Source organism: Melanerpes formicivorus, unplaced genomic scaffold (assembly GCF_026170545.1).
Source record: "Melanerpes formicivorus ecotype bairdi unplaced genomic scaffold, bMelFor1.0.p_v2 SCAF_4, whole genome shotgun sequence".
In the NCBI taxonomy this organism is placed as follows: domain Eukaryota; kingdom Metazoa; phylum Chordata; class Aves; order Piciformes; family Picidae; genus Melanerpes; species Melanerpes formicivorus.
In genome coordinates this window covers 27,111,778-27,128,284 of record NW_027142356.1, presented here as the reverse complement: position 1 = coordinate 27,128,284, position 16,507 = coordinate 27,111,778, and positions in this window count along the sequence as shown.

Genomic DNA, 16,507 nt, shown 5'->3' with positions numbered 1-16,507 from the left:
AGCCCACTCAGGCATCCTCCCGTGCCTCTGAGGCTGCTGAGGGCTGCTCCAGCCCTTCTGGGCCCATGCGGCTGCGGGATCGTCATGGTGAGGAGAGGCCAAGGGAGGGGGGCATGGTGACATGGGTCTGTCAGCAATGAGTGGCCATCACAGTTTGTGGCACTGGGCATCTGCTACAGGCCCACCTGTGTTCTGCTTCTCCTTCAGAGGCAGTGGAGAAGTTTGTTAGAGAGAACACCCAGCACAACCTGCAGCACCCATTGGTGGTGTGCAGCGTGGGAGAGACGAGCGATCCTGAAGCCATGGAGCTGGGTGAGAGCAAAAGTTCCCTCCTGAGGCCTGGCAGAGGGGTTGTTGAGGTGGTAAGATTGAGGGTGAGAGTGGTGGTAGGGGCAGGTAGCATCTCCCCAGTCACAGCAGGCAGGTTCCCTCCTGTCCTCAGGAACTGGGGCCCAGGTGGCACCGTGTGTTCCTGCTGGAGCACTCGTATCTGCATGCCCCCTTCTCCTCCCAGGCCCCCAGCCCTGCCCACCACCCAGCCAGGAAAGGACCCAGCTCGCCCTCTGGGGGCAACTCTCAGGCAGCCTTCCCCCAGCCCCACAGAGGTGCTCATTCCCACTGCCATTTGCCCTCTCCCCTCCAGCATGCTGGCTGTGTTGCCAGGCAAATGCGGACGAGAACATCTGTGGGATTTGGAAGCAGCACCAAGATGTCTGCTTCCATGCTTGCTGTGTGGTGAATTCCTCAGGGGCTTCTTCCTGCTCTCCCTTAGTCTGTCTCTGCCACATTCTCCTCATCAGTTCTTTCTCTACCTCCTCTGCAGTACTTTGCCAAGGGTGTGACTCCGCTGGCATTCAGTGGGGACATCCCAGCCTTTCACCTCTCTGCCATCAGACGTGCCATCCAGCTGTCAGCAGAGCAGGTGAGTTCCTGACAAGAGCAGAGAGACTTGTGGCAGGAGAGGTTTCCAGGACCTTAGCTGACACCTTCACAAAGAAATCCCAGCCCTTCCAACCAGCTCTGGGAGAAAGGTCTTGATCCCAGTGGCTCCACACAGGCTCCCACACAGGAGTCTCCTCTGCCAGGCTGATCTGTGGGGTGTCAGCCAGCACTGGTCACATCCTGCACCCTGCCCGGGGCCGTGGGGCTAGCTGTAGAGGTGCTGAAGCTGCTGCTGATGGAGGCTGCTGTGCTCTTTCCAGCTCTGCTTTGTCTGTGGCGGGAGCGGGGCCTCCATCACCTGCCAGGAGTCAGGCTGTGAACGCAGCTTCCATCTGCCCTGTGCCACCAGGGGCAGATGTGTCACGCAGTACTTCGATCAGCACAGGTAAGGGCTGGCGATCCTCATGGGGGGAGGCTCCTCTCCTTCAGTCCCCTTCCTGCCAGCCTCAGGCAGGCCAGAAACAAAGGCACAGGTAGAGCCAGAGCTGAGGAAGTCTATGGCCTCCTTCATGCCTCCTCTCCCATCCTCCTGAGCACCAGTGACAGACCCGACCCTTCCCACCGTGCCCATCTCTGCCTTCCTCACACAGGGCCTTCTGTTCCAGCCACCGCCCACAGCAGGCAGTACAGAGGGACCCTGACCCTGATATCGACTGCCTGCTCTGCCTGGAGGACATTGGGGACAGACATCCTACAGAAACCTGGTGTGCCCCGTGTACCAGCATGCCTGGTTCCATAGGGACTACATCCAGGTAGCAGCTGTTCCCTCAGCCCAGGGGCACGGCAGCTACTCAACAGCACTAGGGCCTCACTGTTCCTCCTACTGCTTCTCCTGCAGGGCCATGCTCTCCAGACTGGCACCTCTGAATTTCGGTGCTGGCTCTGCAGGGACAAAGACCAGTTCCAGCAGGAAATGCTGAGGATGGGGATCCGAATCCCCAGGAGGTTGGTTTCTTTCCTTCCCAGCACACAAGACAGGCAGGTGCAAAGGCTGTGCCAGGCCTGCAGTCCTGGCCTTCCACTGTCCCATGAAACTGGACTTCAGCTATACAGGGGAGTGGGAAAGAGCAAACAGCTGTGTCTGGACATGAGACAGGCTCAGGCAGGCTGGAAGGGGTGAGGTTTGCAGCTGGATCTGGCCTTGGAGCCAAGGCAGCAGTTACTGCTGCTGCTCTGAGCGCCACTGCCTGGGCCCTGACGGAGGAGGGGGCAAGGGTGCACCAAGCGTTTCTTTCCCCTCTTCTTCCCTTCAGCTACCACACATCATGAGCCCCCTTCAGAACTGCTTGCAGCAGAGCACTCCAGGCCCTCCCTGCTCCGTGCTGTGTTTCTCCTCGCCCTGTTTCAAGGGGAGCCCTGCTCAGCAGTTTCCTCCAGAAAGGGCTGCCCGTGGACAGCTCCAGGCACTGTCTGCTTCCCCCCGGAGTCAGCGAGAGAGTCTGCAGCTTGCTAGTCCTGGAGAAGCAGAGCTTTTCTTCCTGCCTGAAGGCTCCTGAGTGTGGCCAGATTGCCTGCTTGTGCCTGTGCCCTGAGCGGGCTGTTGAAAGTCCCTCTGCGGATGAGAAGGTCTGAGGACACTGCAGGAATACAAGGTACTGGAAGGGGGATAGTGGGTGGAAGAAGATGATCTTTAAGGTCCCCTTGAAGCCAAAGCACCTTCTGGTTCTACGCTATGGGCTGAGGGTGTCCATCTCTTTCATTGCAGTGCCGGTGAAGCTGTGGTAGAGCCTGGGAAGAAGCATCCTTGGTGTTCCCATCCTGAGGTGTTTGGCAGAGAAACTCAGCTGAGCGGGAAACGGCCGCCTGAGGCCTGGCTCCTCCACGTGTGACCAGCACAACTGTCCGCCTGCTCTGGAGACTCTGCTGTGGGTACCATCAGTGGCAGACATGTCTCTGCAGCTCTGCATCTGCTTTTTACACCTTCTGTGGGAGCCTGTGCAGACTGCCAGGGTGCAGGACTGGGCTGGCCTCAAGGGGTGTGGGAAGCTGGGGCAGTTGTGTGCTGCTGAGCCACGAGGCCTTGGCTGAAGTGGCAGAAACTGCAGATGGTGACTCTGCCACAGGCAGGCCCCTGGGGAAAGCAGGCTGGAAGGAAAAGGCTTTGCCTGAACAGGGGGTTCTTGGTCACGTTTCCCTGCAGAACAGGCATGCCGTCTCCCAGGGGTTTGTCCTGAGCAGCATGGAGGAGCTCAGGCTTCTGCTGCCCCTCCTGGTTCTGTCTGAACACGTTTGGATTTGTTTGTCTGTGTGTCTTTTGCCAGGGTTGTCCTCTCAGCTCTAGACCTGGTGCTGGACAAGTACATGGAGCAGAAATGGATGTGGCTGCGCATGAACTGAGCAGCCTGGGCTGGCCTGGAAAACCCCCTGGCTCCTCCTGAGGGGATGCATCTCCTCTGCTGGTAAGAGCCCCAAGGGACACTTCCAGCCAGCTCCTGTGGGACTGTGCGCAGGGCAATGGCTGCCAGAACCTTTCTGGCTGCCTGGGAGGCCTGGTGAGCTGCAGAAGAGGGTCTGCATCAGCACGGGTGAAGATTGGAGAGCAGGCTTCCTGGGTAACTGTGTCTCCCCTTCTTGTCTCTGCTACGCAGTGTCCTGCTCCAGGCTGGGCTCCTCTCCTGTCTCCTGATGCCAGCCCAAATCAGCCTTGCCAGGGCAGTTGAGAGTCTGGAGGCCAAAAGCAGGCCAAGCAGGCAGGCATGTGCTGCGCAGCTCCCCATGCCAGCCAGCTGCACCCATCACAGAGCCTCTGCATCGTGCAGCTCATCCTGATTGTAACCTGCAGACAGTAAGACATGATCCAAGGTCAGCATCGTGGTAGGAAGAGCCTTGTTACACAGCGTGGGATTCAAAGCCAGGCTTTGACACATCAGCCTCATTGACCTGGGTGCCAAAAGCTCTCGAGAGGCCATTAGCAAAGCTCACCTCCTTCTGCCAGCAAATCCAATGGGCTAGAGAACATCAACGAAACCAGCTTTTTAGAAGACTTCAGTGGTAGACCTTCTGGCTCTATTCCAGCTGAGTATGGAGCTACAGAGCCCAGGCAAGGGCTGAGAAGCCCCACCAGCCAAATCCCTCCAGTGCCTGCACTCAGCAGGACATTCTGTGGTGGAGAGTGTCCCTGTGGCTAGATGGGCTCAGTTCTCCTGGCTGCGCTCCCTCCCAGCTTCCTGTGCTCCTGCACACCAGCAAACTGTGGGCAGCTAAAAAGTCCTGGATTCCTTTCAGCATCTAAACCCATCAGCATCTTCTCAGCACTCATCTCAGCCTGAACCCTAACGGCACCATTCCAGCCCTGTGAGCCACCGAGGGGTCAGGAAAATGAGCTGTGTCCCTGCCCATACCAGGGCAAGGGGCACAAGCAGGTGGAGACAGCATGCTGCTCACAAGGACTTTGTTCTGCAGGGCTGCTCTTTCTCACACTACTGGTAGATTTTGATAGCCCAGTTTAAAGCTGTTCCTTGGATTGGAAAGGGTTTCCTGATCCCTCACCTTGGTCTGTACCACCAGGAGTGCTCCTAGAGCAGCTGGCCCATGCCAGTGAACCTGAGGCAGACAGGAGCTAGGACTGCAGGGGGAACTGGTCTGTCTAAGGCAAGAGAAAGAGAGTGCCCTGGGCAGCAGTGAGAGGGAAGGACCTTTACTGCTCCCCTAGGCTGGAGCCACCGTCACTGAGAGCGGCGTGACGTGGATGGAGCTGCACACGGGCCTGGAATCGCGGGCAGAGAATGAAACCTCTTGCTTGGCAGTGTGAACCTGCTGAGCTCCTGACATGGAGAACAGTGAGAGTGTGGGGGGAAAAATGGTCAGAGGGGCAAAACTGGGAGGGCTTCATCTGGGCTGGAGCTGAGCGAGCGAGGGCTGGCAGGAGGCACCAGAAGGGGTCCTGCAGAAGTGTATGCTCATGCCACAAGGAATTCCTTGGCCTTCCTGGGTCCACTGGTGGCTGGGGAGGGAGCTTCATGATGGACACTATGGACAAAGGTGAAGAACCTGAGGACAGTTTTGCCCTGCTGAGACAGGGAAAAGAATTAGAAGTGGAGTGAATTGTAGTGAAGTTTGTGGTGTGGGGCCTGCCTGGTCCTGCCCAGCCATCCAGCTGTGCCAGCACCCCTGGGCATCTGCCAGCCTGGGTTTTGGGATGCCCCGCCCCGGGAAGGCAGCTATGCAGAGCTGGCACCCAGCGCCCAGATGGGGTGAGGCTTCAGTCTTCTTTTGCCTCAGTCTTCACTGCTAAGCACTCGAGCCACACCCTGCGAGACACAGAGGGCAATGGCTGAGAAACTTGACACTGTCCCACACAACATCCTTGTCTCTAAGCTGGAGAGACATAGACTTGATGGATGGAGCACTTAGTGGATAAGGAACTGGCTAGATGGCTGCAGTCAAAAGAGTTCCCCAGGGATCTGCTCTGGGTCCAGAGGAGGGCTGCAAGCATGATCCACGGAATGGAGAACCTCTACTATGAGCACAGGCTGAGGGAGCAGGGGCTGTTCATCATGGAGAAGAGAAGGCTCTGGGGAGACCTAATAGCTGCCTTTCAGTGCTCCAGGGGATCCTACTGGAAAGCTGGAGATGGGCTTTTCATTGGGGTGTCTAGCAGCAGGACAAGGGGGAATGGTTTGAAGCTGAGGGAGAGCAGGTTTGGACTGGATCTTTATAGACTGGATCTCAGTACGAGGGTGGTGAGGCTCTGGAGCAGGTTGCCCAGAGAGGTTGTGGATGCCTCCACTCTGGAGATGTTCAAGGCCAGGTTGGATGAGGCCCTGAGCAACCTGGTAGAGTTGAGAGGCATCCCTGCCCATGGCAAGGAGGTTGGGGGAGATGACCTTTTGAGGTCCCTTCAAATCTAAGCCATTCTGTGATTCAGACAGGGGTCTCCTCCAGGGCCCCCCCCCATCATGTTCCAGATGACACCATGGGTGGCATGAGTTTGCTTCCTGGGAGTTGCACAGAGCTGCTGTCCTCGGGGGGCTTGAGCACTCCCAGAACACTTGGGTTCTGCAGCCCACCCCATGCCTCAGTTTCCCCTGCAGGGTCACATCTTCATGACCCTCAATGTTTCTGAACTGGGGTGCATGGGGCCCCTCCAATCTCAACCCCACCAGCTGTACTAAGGCTGTTTGTCCCCCAGCCCCTAAATGCTCAGTGGGGTTTTGTGAGAGTCTAATAAGTTTGCCTCTCTCTGTGTGAGTCAACAAAGATAAAGTGATAGCAGAGCCACTGGAAAGAAGGTGGAAAGAATCCTGTCCACCAATCCTGGATGCAAATCAGCTTGTGATTGCATCGTGATAACACAGGACTACAACAATAGGGCCCAAGGACCCAGCCGTCACACCTTTAGGGCAAGATAATCTCCACCTGTTTCCTGAGCCTTGTCTGGATGGAGATGGGGTAGATGGAGATTCCCCCCCTCCAGCCAGGATCTTGCCCAAACACACAGATTTCCTGCCACTGGAATTCCTGAGGGACAATATTTGAATACCTACCTAAGGACTAAAAACTGTGTAAAAGACTGGAGCAACTACAGGTTTGTAGAGAGAAACAGAGGAGAGAAACAGAGGAGAAAAACGGGGAGAAAAACGGAGATGAAGGAAAACACAGGAGACGGGCCAGGCCGCTGAGAAGAGAAAGCCGGGACAGTGCTGCTGCGGAGAAAAGAAGCTGCCCGGAGGACCACAGCTCCAGCCAAATCCTCAGCACCCTTTCTCTACAGACCCAGGCAGCCCAGAGGAGCCTCAGCACCGTTCCTGTATCAACCCAACATCTCCCAAGAGGACCGCAGCTGTTCTCCAGCAAAAGCCTCACCACCGTTTCTCTACAAAACCCAACATCTCCTGCAGCACCTTTCCTCCACAGACTTTAACTGTCTTGGGGGGGATGAGGGGTGTGGTAATATAATTCCTTTCCTCTTCTATCTCTCGTCCCTCTCTCTCTCTCTTTTCTCCCTCTCCCTTCTTATGTCCACTTTATTTATGTAATAAAGAGTCTAGCTGTTGATACTTTGGCCTCGTTTGTGCCTCTAATTTCACAACACGGGAATATTTAAAAGAACTGTGTCTCCGGACCGAGACATCTAATGTCTCCAGAGCTTAACAGGTTTGGAGCTGGATAGCCCACAGGCCCAGCTCACCTCCCAGCTCCTCCCTGGGGGACCAAAGGAGGACCCCAGAACCCTGCCCCCACTCCCTCTCTGGGTCTCTGGCAGCAGGCAGCTGCCACCACCCATCCCTGCTCCTCTGCTGCCCTCCCAGATTTTCCCTCCTGGGGAGAAAAATGTTGCAAGGTGGAAGTCAAATTTCACTCTGCAGAGGAAAATCACTTGCTAGGAGTGTGCAGTGACCTCCAAAGAAGATGATCTCAGCCCCAAAACACAGCTTCCTTTGGGGAGAGAATTCAGCTGCTCTGGGCTGGGCTCTTTCCCTTTTCAGGAAGGTCAGGACTTGCCTTGCAGAGTCCATGTAGCCTGGAAAATGTCCCCGTTCCCAATACCAAAACAGGTGAGGGTGCTCCAGGACAGAAGCACACCAGAGGGAGAGAGGCAGGAATAGATGCAGAAGAAGGTGAAATGGGAGGTGATGAAGCACCAACAAGCTGTTTCATGGCAACAGATGATGAGCTGTAGAGGAAACTCTGGGCACTGCAAGATGGTTGCAGAAATCCTATGCACTGCTACCAGAAGGCCTCCTGGAAAACTTTTCTTCGGGACAGCAATGTGCCCTAGTGGCCAAGAAGGCCAATGGTATCCTGGGGTGTATTAGAAGGGCTGCGGTGAGTAGGTCAAGAGAGGTTCTCCTACCTGTCTCCTGGTGAGGCCACATCTGGAGTATTGTGTCCAGTTCTGGGCTCCTCACTTCAGGGAACCGCTTGAAAGCGTCCAGCCCAGAGCCACAAAGATGCTGAAGGGAGCGGAGCATCTCCCTTCTGAGGAAAGGCTGAGGGAGCTGGGGCTCTTTAGCTTGGAGGAGACCGAGGGGTGACCTCATTCATGTGTGTAAAGATGTGAAGGGCAGTGTCTGTGATACTCAGAAGAAGTTTTGGCTGTTGTTTTGTAAGTGGTGGTTGTAATGCTAGATTTATGTGTTAGATACACTGCCTCCAGGAAAGGGAACTTTTCTGTGTGTTGGATTGTTGGCAAAGCAGAGAGCTACAAAACACGTGGGAAAGTAGGCAGCAGGGACTAAATGAGCAAGCTGCATGTTAGAGCTTTCTCTATAGTGAGCCCTCACTACTCAATCAGTTGGCAAAGACAAGGACACATGAAGTCACGGGGAAAGATTTTGTGTTACAGCATCAGACGGTTTTCACCTAGGCACAGATGAGCGCCCAGTGCCTCTGCATTCCCTTTGTCTTCCGGAAGGCCTCCCAAAGTACAAGCAGCGCTAGTTTACACTGCTTGTGAGAGAAGGTTTGCCAGGGAAGGTGTCAGAGAAACAGCTCCCTCCATTATAACTCTTCAACCTGTTCAAATGTGAGCCTGTGCAAGGACTGTAGTAGTTGCCTGCCTTCAACAGGACATACAATAAAAACTTTTCTGGTATGTGGAGTGGGGAGGCAGTTCTTGGCAAGCAAAGGTCTCTGTTGTTCACCAAGTCGTGAGACTACCTTGATTACCTCGAACCTAATAAAGGACTGAGAGTGGATGCACAACATCAGTAATTAATAAATGCAGTTGGTTAACTCTCACGATTATTTGGATGTGCCTGCCATTTCAGCACAATAAAACATGCATTTGAGAAGAGCCACTGAAAACAGGACTGTAGGAACTTTGCTCTGAAGAGGCACCAGCACACTTCTGTTTAGCAATCTGTGAAGTTTTGTCAGTGTTTGCAGACAATTTGGAGCAAATCCAGGTCTGTGCAATATAATCTGAAAATATCTTTGCTATCAGCAATGATATTTCTGAGGCTGCTTCTGGGATCTTTGGAAGCCCAATATAAGGAAATCTAACCAACCATGGGTATTTAATTTCTTCTTCTTTGTCTAAGTGGAATAATTCAGTTCCTCTTCACAAAACCATTAGCAAGGAATTATTACATCTAAAAGCATGGAAGGTAATTCACTTCAGCTAAGCCAGTCTCCATGTTTACAAATGTTAAACATTTTCCAAGCTTCCTGTCTTTATAAACCAATTAAGCAGAGATAACCAAAGAACACATGGTCCATCCCGGAAGGTGTTTTGGTTACCAAACTGATACCAATAAACCCCAACCCGCTAACCTTTGATGGCCATTACTGCAGTTCAGAACTGCCCTGACATTCATGAATAAATATTGCAGAGAAAATAGTCTCCAAGTAACTAAGTTGTGCTGCAAATTCAGTGTTGAAAGTGTTGACTGTCCTTAAAATTCTATCTAAAGTTTCAAAGACAATGTGCAAGGTGAATGTTTTGTCTTCGGTAACACGTTATGTTTTGAGACGTGTCAGCTGTTAAAACAGACCACTTCCCAGCATTCTTACCACTTCTTACAGTATCACAGTATCACAGTATTGCCAAGGTTGGAAGAGACCTCGAGGATCATCGAGTCCAACCTGTAACCACAGACCTCATGACTAGACCATGGCACCAAGTGCCACGTCCAATCTCCTCTTGAACACCTCCAGGGACGGTGACTCCACCACCTCCCTGGGCAGCACATTCCAATGACGAACGACTCGCTCGGTGAAGAACTTCCTCCTCACCTCCAGCCTAAATTTCCCCTGGCATATCTTCAGACTGTGTCCCCTTGTTCTGGTGCTGGTTGCCTGGGTGAAGAGACCAACCCCTTCCTGGCTTCAACCACCTTTCAGGTAGTTGGAGATGGCAATGAGGCCACCCCTGAGCCTCCTCTTCTCCAGGCTAAACAATCCCAGCTCCCTCAGCCTCCCCTCATAGGGCTTGTGTTCAAGGCCTCTCCCCAGCCTTGTTGCCCTTCTCTGGACATGCTCAAGTGTTTTGATGTCCTTCTTAAACTGAGGGGCCCAGAACTGGACACAGTACTCAAGGTGCGGCCTAACCAATGCAGAGTACAGGGGCACTATGACTTCCCTGCTCCTGCTGGCCACACTATTCCTAATGCAGGCCAGGATGCCATTGGCCCTCTTGGCCACCTGGGCACACTGCTGGCTCATATTCACGCGGTTGTCAATCAGTACCCCCAGGTCCCTCTCTGTTTGGCAGCTCTCCAGCCACTCTGACCCCAGCCTGTAGCTCTGCATGGGATTGCCGTGGCCAAAGTGCAGCACTCGGCACTTGGACTTGTTGAATGCCATCCCATTGGATTCTGCCCACCTGCCCAGTCGGTCGAGGTCCCTCTGCAGAGCCTTTCTACCCTCTAACTGACTAACATCTGCTCCTAACTTTGTGTCATCTGCAACCTTGCAAAGGCCTTGCTGAAGTCCAGGTAGACCACATCCACAGGCCTCCCCACATCCACCAGACGGGTCACCTGATCATAGAAGGAGATCAGGTTGGAGAGGCAGGACCTGACCTTCCTAAATCCATGTTGGCTGGACCTGAGCCCTTGGCCATCCTTCAAGTGCGCAGTTATTGCTGCCAGGATAATCTGCTCCATCACTTTCCCTGGCACTGAGGTCAGGCTGACCGGCCTGGAGTTTCCAGGTTCCTCCATCCGACCCTTCTTGTGGATGGGGACCACGTTGGCCAGTTTCCAGTCACCTGGGACCTCACCAGTGAGCCAGGACTGGAGGAAAATGATGGAGAGTGGCTTGGCCAGCTCATCTGCCAGCTCTCTCAGCACCCTAGGATGGATCCTATCCGGTCCCATGGACTTGCGATTGTCCAAGTGGCTCAGCAGGTCCCAAACTAATTCTTCATGGATTACCGGAGCATTACACTGCTCCCCGACCCCATCGCCCAGCTCAGGAGGCCACTCGTCCTGAACTCCTCCTGCCTTGCTGTTAAACATTGAGGCGAAGAAGGTGTTCAGGACCTCAGCCTTTTCCTCATCTTCAGTCACAGTGTTCCCCTCCAGGTCCAATAAGGAGTGCAGGTTCTTCCTGCCCTTCTTTTAGTGTTAATGTATTTGTAAAAATGCTTTTTATTGTCTTTGACTGTGGTGGCCAGCTTCAGTTCCAGCTGGGCCTTTGACTCCCTGATTTTATTCCTACATAATCTAACACCTTCCTTGAACATACCTCGAGAAGCCTTCCCCTCCTTCCAAAGGTGATACAGCCTCTTTTTTTCCCCTTAAATCCTCCAGGAGCTGCTTGCTCATCCAGGCCGGTCGCCTGCCCCGCCGGCTTGCCTTTCGGCATGTGGGAACTGCCAGTTCCTGTGCCTTCAAGAGCTCCTCTTTGAAGTAGGTCCATCCCTCCTGGACCCCTTGGTTCATGAGGGCTGGTACCCAGGGGACTTGACAAATAAGTTTCTTAAACAGGCTGAAGTTTGCCCTCCGGAAGTCCAGGGTGAAGGTTCTGTTGGTGCTCCTCCCTATCTCCCTGCATAATGAAAACTTCACTATCTCATGGTCACTGCACCCTAGACAGCCTCCCATGATCACATCTCCCACCAGCCCTTCCCTATTGGAGAACAGCAGGTCAAGCAGAGCCTGTCCCCTGGTGGGCTCGCTTAACAGCTGTGCCAGGAAGCAGTCCTCCATTTGCTCCAGGAATCTTCTGGACTGCCTCCTCTCTGCTGAAGTATGTTCCCAGCAGATATCTCGCAGGTTGAAGTCACCAACAAGGACAAGATCTGATGATCTTGAGACAGCCTCCAGTTGTTTGTAGAACAGTTCATCAGCCTCCTCATCCTGGTTGGGTGGTCTGTAACAGATTCCAACCCGGATGTCAGATTTGTTAGGCCGCCCTCTGATTTTGACACACAGGCTCTCAATTCCCTCATCTTCCACCTCAAGTTCTGTGGCAGAGAGTGACTCCCTAATATACACAGCCACCCCTCTTCCTCTTCTCCCTCGCCTGTCTCTCCTAAAGAACCTGTAGCCCTCCAGTGTAGCACTCCAATCGTGTGTGTTGTCCCACCAAGTTTCTGAGATGGTGACTATATCATAGTCGCCCTGATGGATCAGGACCTCCAGCTCCTCTTGCTTATTGCCCAGGCTGCGTGCATTGGTGTACATGCATCACAGCTGGGCTCCGGACTTCTCAACTGACCCTACCTTGTGCCCTACTCTTTCCTCTGCAGAGGGACACCACTACCTCCCTGGGCAGCCCATTCCAATGGCCAATCACTCTTTCAGTGAACAATTTCTTCCTAACATCCAGCCTAAACCTCCCCTGGTGCAGCTTGAGACTGCATCCCCTTCTTCTGGTGCTGGTTGCCTGGGAGAAGAGACCAACCCCCATCCGGCTACAACCTCCCTTCAGGTAGTTGTAGAAGGCAATAAGGTCTCCCCTGAGCCTCATGGTGTTTTTCTGTTGGTTGGTTTGGTTTATTGTTCTTGTGGATGCTTGCTTGTTAGGTTGGTGGTTTTGTCCAAAGGTACAAAGAGTCCGAGAAAAGTTTGCAAGTGTAATCCTTGGTGTACTGCGATGTTCACCTTCCTGGTTCCCTGAAATTGGGATGCTCACCTGTTTTTCACCATTCACATTTCTCTACAGGTACTTCTCAAAGTTCTTCAGTGTCATTGTTCACCTGAACAGACAGATTGCCAAGAACAGTCCTAGAAAGTCCTTGCCTACTTCAGCCACTATCCGGTGCTATTGCTGACTGTCTGGACAACAGGATACAAAGTGCTTCTCTGAAATTCTGCACAATTCCACTAAGAATCATGATCAGTAACATAAGCTACAGACCAATGACCCCCAAGCAGCTAAAAATAAGCCAAAATACAGGACCTATTTATTATAAGTAGATACTGGAAGAAACTTCTTGCCTGAAAAGGTTCTCAAAGACTGGAACAGGCTCCTCAGGGAGGTGGTAGAATCACTGTCAGTGGAGGTGTTGGAAAGAGGCAGAGATGTGGTGCTGAGGGCCGTGGTTTAGCCCCAGACATGGCAGAGTCAGAGAATGATTGGGCAATTCAACAATTCTAAGTAAGGCAAAACCTGCCTGAAGATGTGGAGTCCTCCAGTCTCAACAGCAGCAAGGCCACAGCAGAAGTACTCAGCATGGTTTAGCATGTCAGAAAAGACATGGACAAAGCAGGAGAAGGCCAGAGGGCAACAAAAAAATTAGGTATGAAACAGATAAAAAAAGACTGGGTATAAACTACAAGGGTACTGCTAGGAGGTTGTTAAATGCAGAAAAGGTTGCTGCAAAGGGAGCAATCTGTTCACCACAGGCATGAGAAAGGTCAAGAGACCACTGCATTGCCCTAGAGAAAATACATCTGCAAGTGAATTAAAACTGCTTAACGGACAGACTTTGAACTTGGTGAGTTTTCAAAAGATGGGTTAGGGATACCCAGCGGTGTGGATGACAGAGAGAATACTCAAGGGACTGAAAACCAAAGAGAGAGCATGCATGGAACAGGCTGCATAGATTAAACAAGGAGGTTTTCAGCATATTGTTTAAGTGAATCCTCTCAAAAAAAAAAAAAAATCAGCTAATAAAGACTCAGATGACACACTAAGGCTTGGAGTGAGCTAAGCTGAGTAGTCTCAGGCAGTGTAATGCACAGCAAGTCTGCTCCAGGCTGGAGATCACCCCCTTCTTGCACGTGCACTGGGAAGCGCAGAGATTCAGCCAATGCTGCTGAATTCCTTATCAGCAAGAGGAGGTTGTCCTTCCCCCTTGCTTTTGCCTCCTCACGGCTAAACAGAAGCTTTTGCATTCCCATTGTCTCCTGCTTCTGTCATTCCTTACACTGACACAGCTGCAGCCACAGTCTGAGCTGCTGTGGTGCTGCTGTGGTGGAACATTTAGGTCTCAATAAGCAGCAAGTTTGCTTTACCCTAGGAACACAGCTTGGGCAATGTGCTGCTGTGAGCCCGACCAGAACTGAGTCTGGTCAGCTGTGGGGAGCAGGGGACAAGAAGGGTGTCCCAGTGGACAAGGGAAGGCCAACAGGTGTCATCTGCCTGGACTGCTGTAAAGCCAACAGACCCCCACACCATCCATCTCTCTAAGCTGCAGAGAGATGGGTTTGATGAGTGCCCTGTCCAGCGAGCAAGGAATTGGCTGTGTGATCGCATACAAAGAGGAGCAGCCAACAGCTCCATGTCCAGATGGAGATGGCTGGGGAGTGGTGTCCCTCAAGGGTCTGTACTGGCACCAGTGCGGTTCAAGATCTTCATCAGTGACACAGACAGCTAGACTGAGACACCCTCAGCAAGTTTGCAGGCGATACCAAGCTGAGTGATGTGCTTGCTAAGACTGAAGGATGGCACAGGTGCCATTCAGAGGGACCTGGACAGGCTGCAGAGGTGAGCTGAGGAGAATCCTGTGAGCTTCCATAAGGAAAAAGGGCAAGGTCCTGAACCTAGGTCGGGGCAACCCTCCATATCAACACAGGCTGGGGAATGATGAGATTGAGAGCAGCCCTGCAGATGAGGACTTGAGGGTACTGGAGAACCAGAAGCTGGCCAGGAGCCAACAATGCACACTTGCAGCCCAGAAGGCCAGTGGCATCCTGGGCTGCATCATAAGAAGTGTGGCCAGCAGGTTGAGAGAGGTGATTCTGCCACTCTACTCCACCCTGCTGAGACCAGAATTGAGGAAGGATAGGCATCCGTCCTACTGTGCCAGAGCCTTGCACGTCACTAGCTTCCTGCCCTCAAACAGATGCACAGCCCAGCCCATGGCCTCCAAAGCTGTCCCACAGACCCTTGCAGGTATCTTATCCCCCATGGAAGGCTGACAGACACTCAGAGGCAGTTGATTGCCATGGGAAAAGGCTGTGCCCACTGCCCCTGCCTGTATCCAGGCAAAGTGCAGGTCATAGATGCTGTTGCCATGGTGCTCGTAGTGACCAGTGGGGCTGAGCACAACACTGGGCTCAGACCGTTGGTCAGTGGGACGTGGTGAGGTGAGGAGGGAAAGGGCAGGGGGACAGGGCTGGCATGGGGTTGTCAGGGATGAGTGGGCACAACAGCTTGGGGCAGTGGGCATCCGCTGCAAGCCACCTGTGTTCTGCTTCTCCCTCAGAGTCAGTAGAGAACTTTGTGAGAGAGAATAACTGGAAAAACCTGCAGCACCCATTGGTGGTGTGCAGTGTGGGAGAGATGAGTGGCCCTGAAGCCATGGAGCACGGTGAGAGCAAAGCTTCCCTCCTGAGGCCTGGCAGAGGGGTTATTGGGGTGGTAAGAGGGGGGCTGAGAGTGGTGGTATAGGCAGGTAGCATCTCCCCAGTCACACCAGGCAGGTTCCCTGCTGTCCTCAGCAAGTGGGGACCAGGTGGCACAGTGGGCACCTGCTGGGGCACCCATGCCTGCCATGTCCCCTTCACCTCCCAGGCCCCCAGCCCTGCCCACCACCCAGCCAGGAAAGGACCCAGCAAGCCCTCTGGGGGCAACCCCTCAGGCAGCCTTCCCCCAGCCCCACAGAGGTGCTCATTCCCACTGCCATTTGCCCTCTCCCCTCCAGCATGCCAGCTGTGCCGCCAGCCAAATGCGGACGAGAATATCTGTGGGCATTGGCAGCAGTGCCGAGAAATGTGCATACATGTTTACTGCGTGGTGAGTTCCTCAGGGGCTCCCTCCTGCCCTCCCTCAGGCTGTCCTTGCCAGACTCTCCTTCTCAGCTCCTTCTCTGCCTGTTCTGCAGTATTTTGCCAACGGTGTGACTCCAGTGGCATTCAGAGGGGACATCCCAGGCTTCCGCCTCTCTGCCATCAGACGTGCCATCCAGCTGTCAGCAGAGAAGGTGAGTTCCTGACAAGAGCGGAGAGATTTGTACCAGGAGAGGTTTCCAGGACCATGGCTGACACCTTCACAAAGAAATCCCAGCCCTTCCAACCAGCTCTGGGAGAAAGGTCTTGATCCCAGTGGCTCCACACAGGCTCCCACACAGGAGTCTCCTCTGCCAGGCTGATCTGTGGGGTGTCAGCCAGCACTGGGCACATCCTGCACCCTGCCCGGGGCCGTGGGGCTAGCTGTAGAGGTGCTGAAGCTGCTGCTGATGGAGGCTGCTGTGCTCTTTCCAGCTCTGCTTTGTCTGTGGCGGGAGCGGGGCCTCCATCACCTGCCAGGAGTCGGGCTGTGAACGCAGCTTCCATCTGCCCTGTGCCACCAGGGGCAGATGTGTCACGCAGTACTTTGAGCAGTACAGGTAAGGGCTGGCGATCCTCATGAGGGAAGGCTCCTCTCCTTCAGTCCCCTTCCTGCCAGCCCCAGGCACACCACACACGAAGCCGTTGGGACTGTCCCCACCGGCCAGGCACAGGCAGAGCCAGAGCTGAGCGAGCCCAAGGGCTCCTTCATGCCTCCTCTCCCATCCTCCTGAGCACCAGTGACGGACCCGACCCTTCCCACCGTGCCCATCTCTGTCCTCCTCGCACAGGGCCTTCTGCTCCAGGCACCGCCCACAGCAGGCAGTGCTGAGGGACCCGGAGCCTGACACCGACTGCCTGCTCTGCCTGGAGGATGTGGGGGACAGACAGTCCTTCAAAACCATGGTGTGCCCCGTCTGCCAGCATGCCTGGTTCCACAGGGACTGCATCCAGGTAGC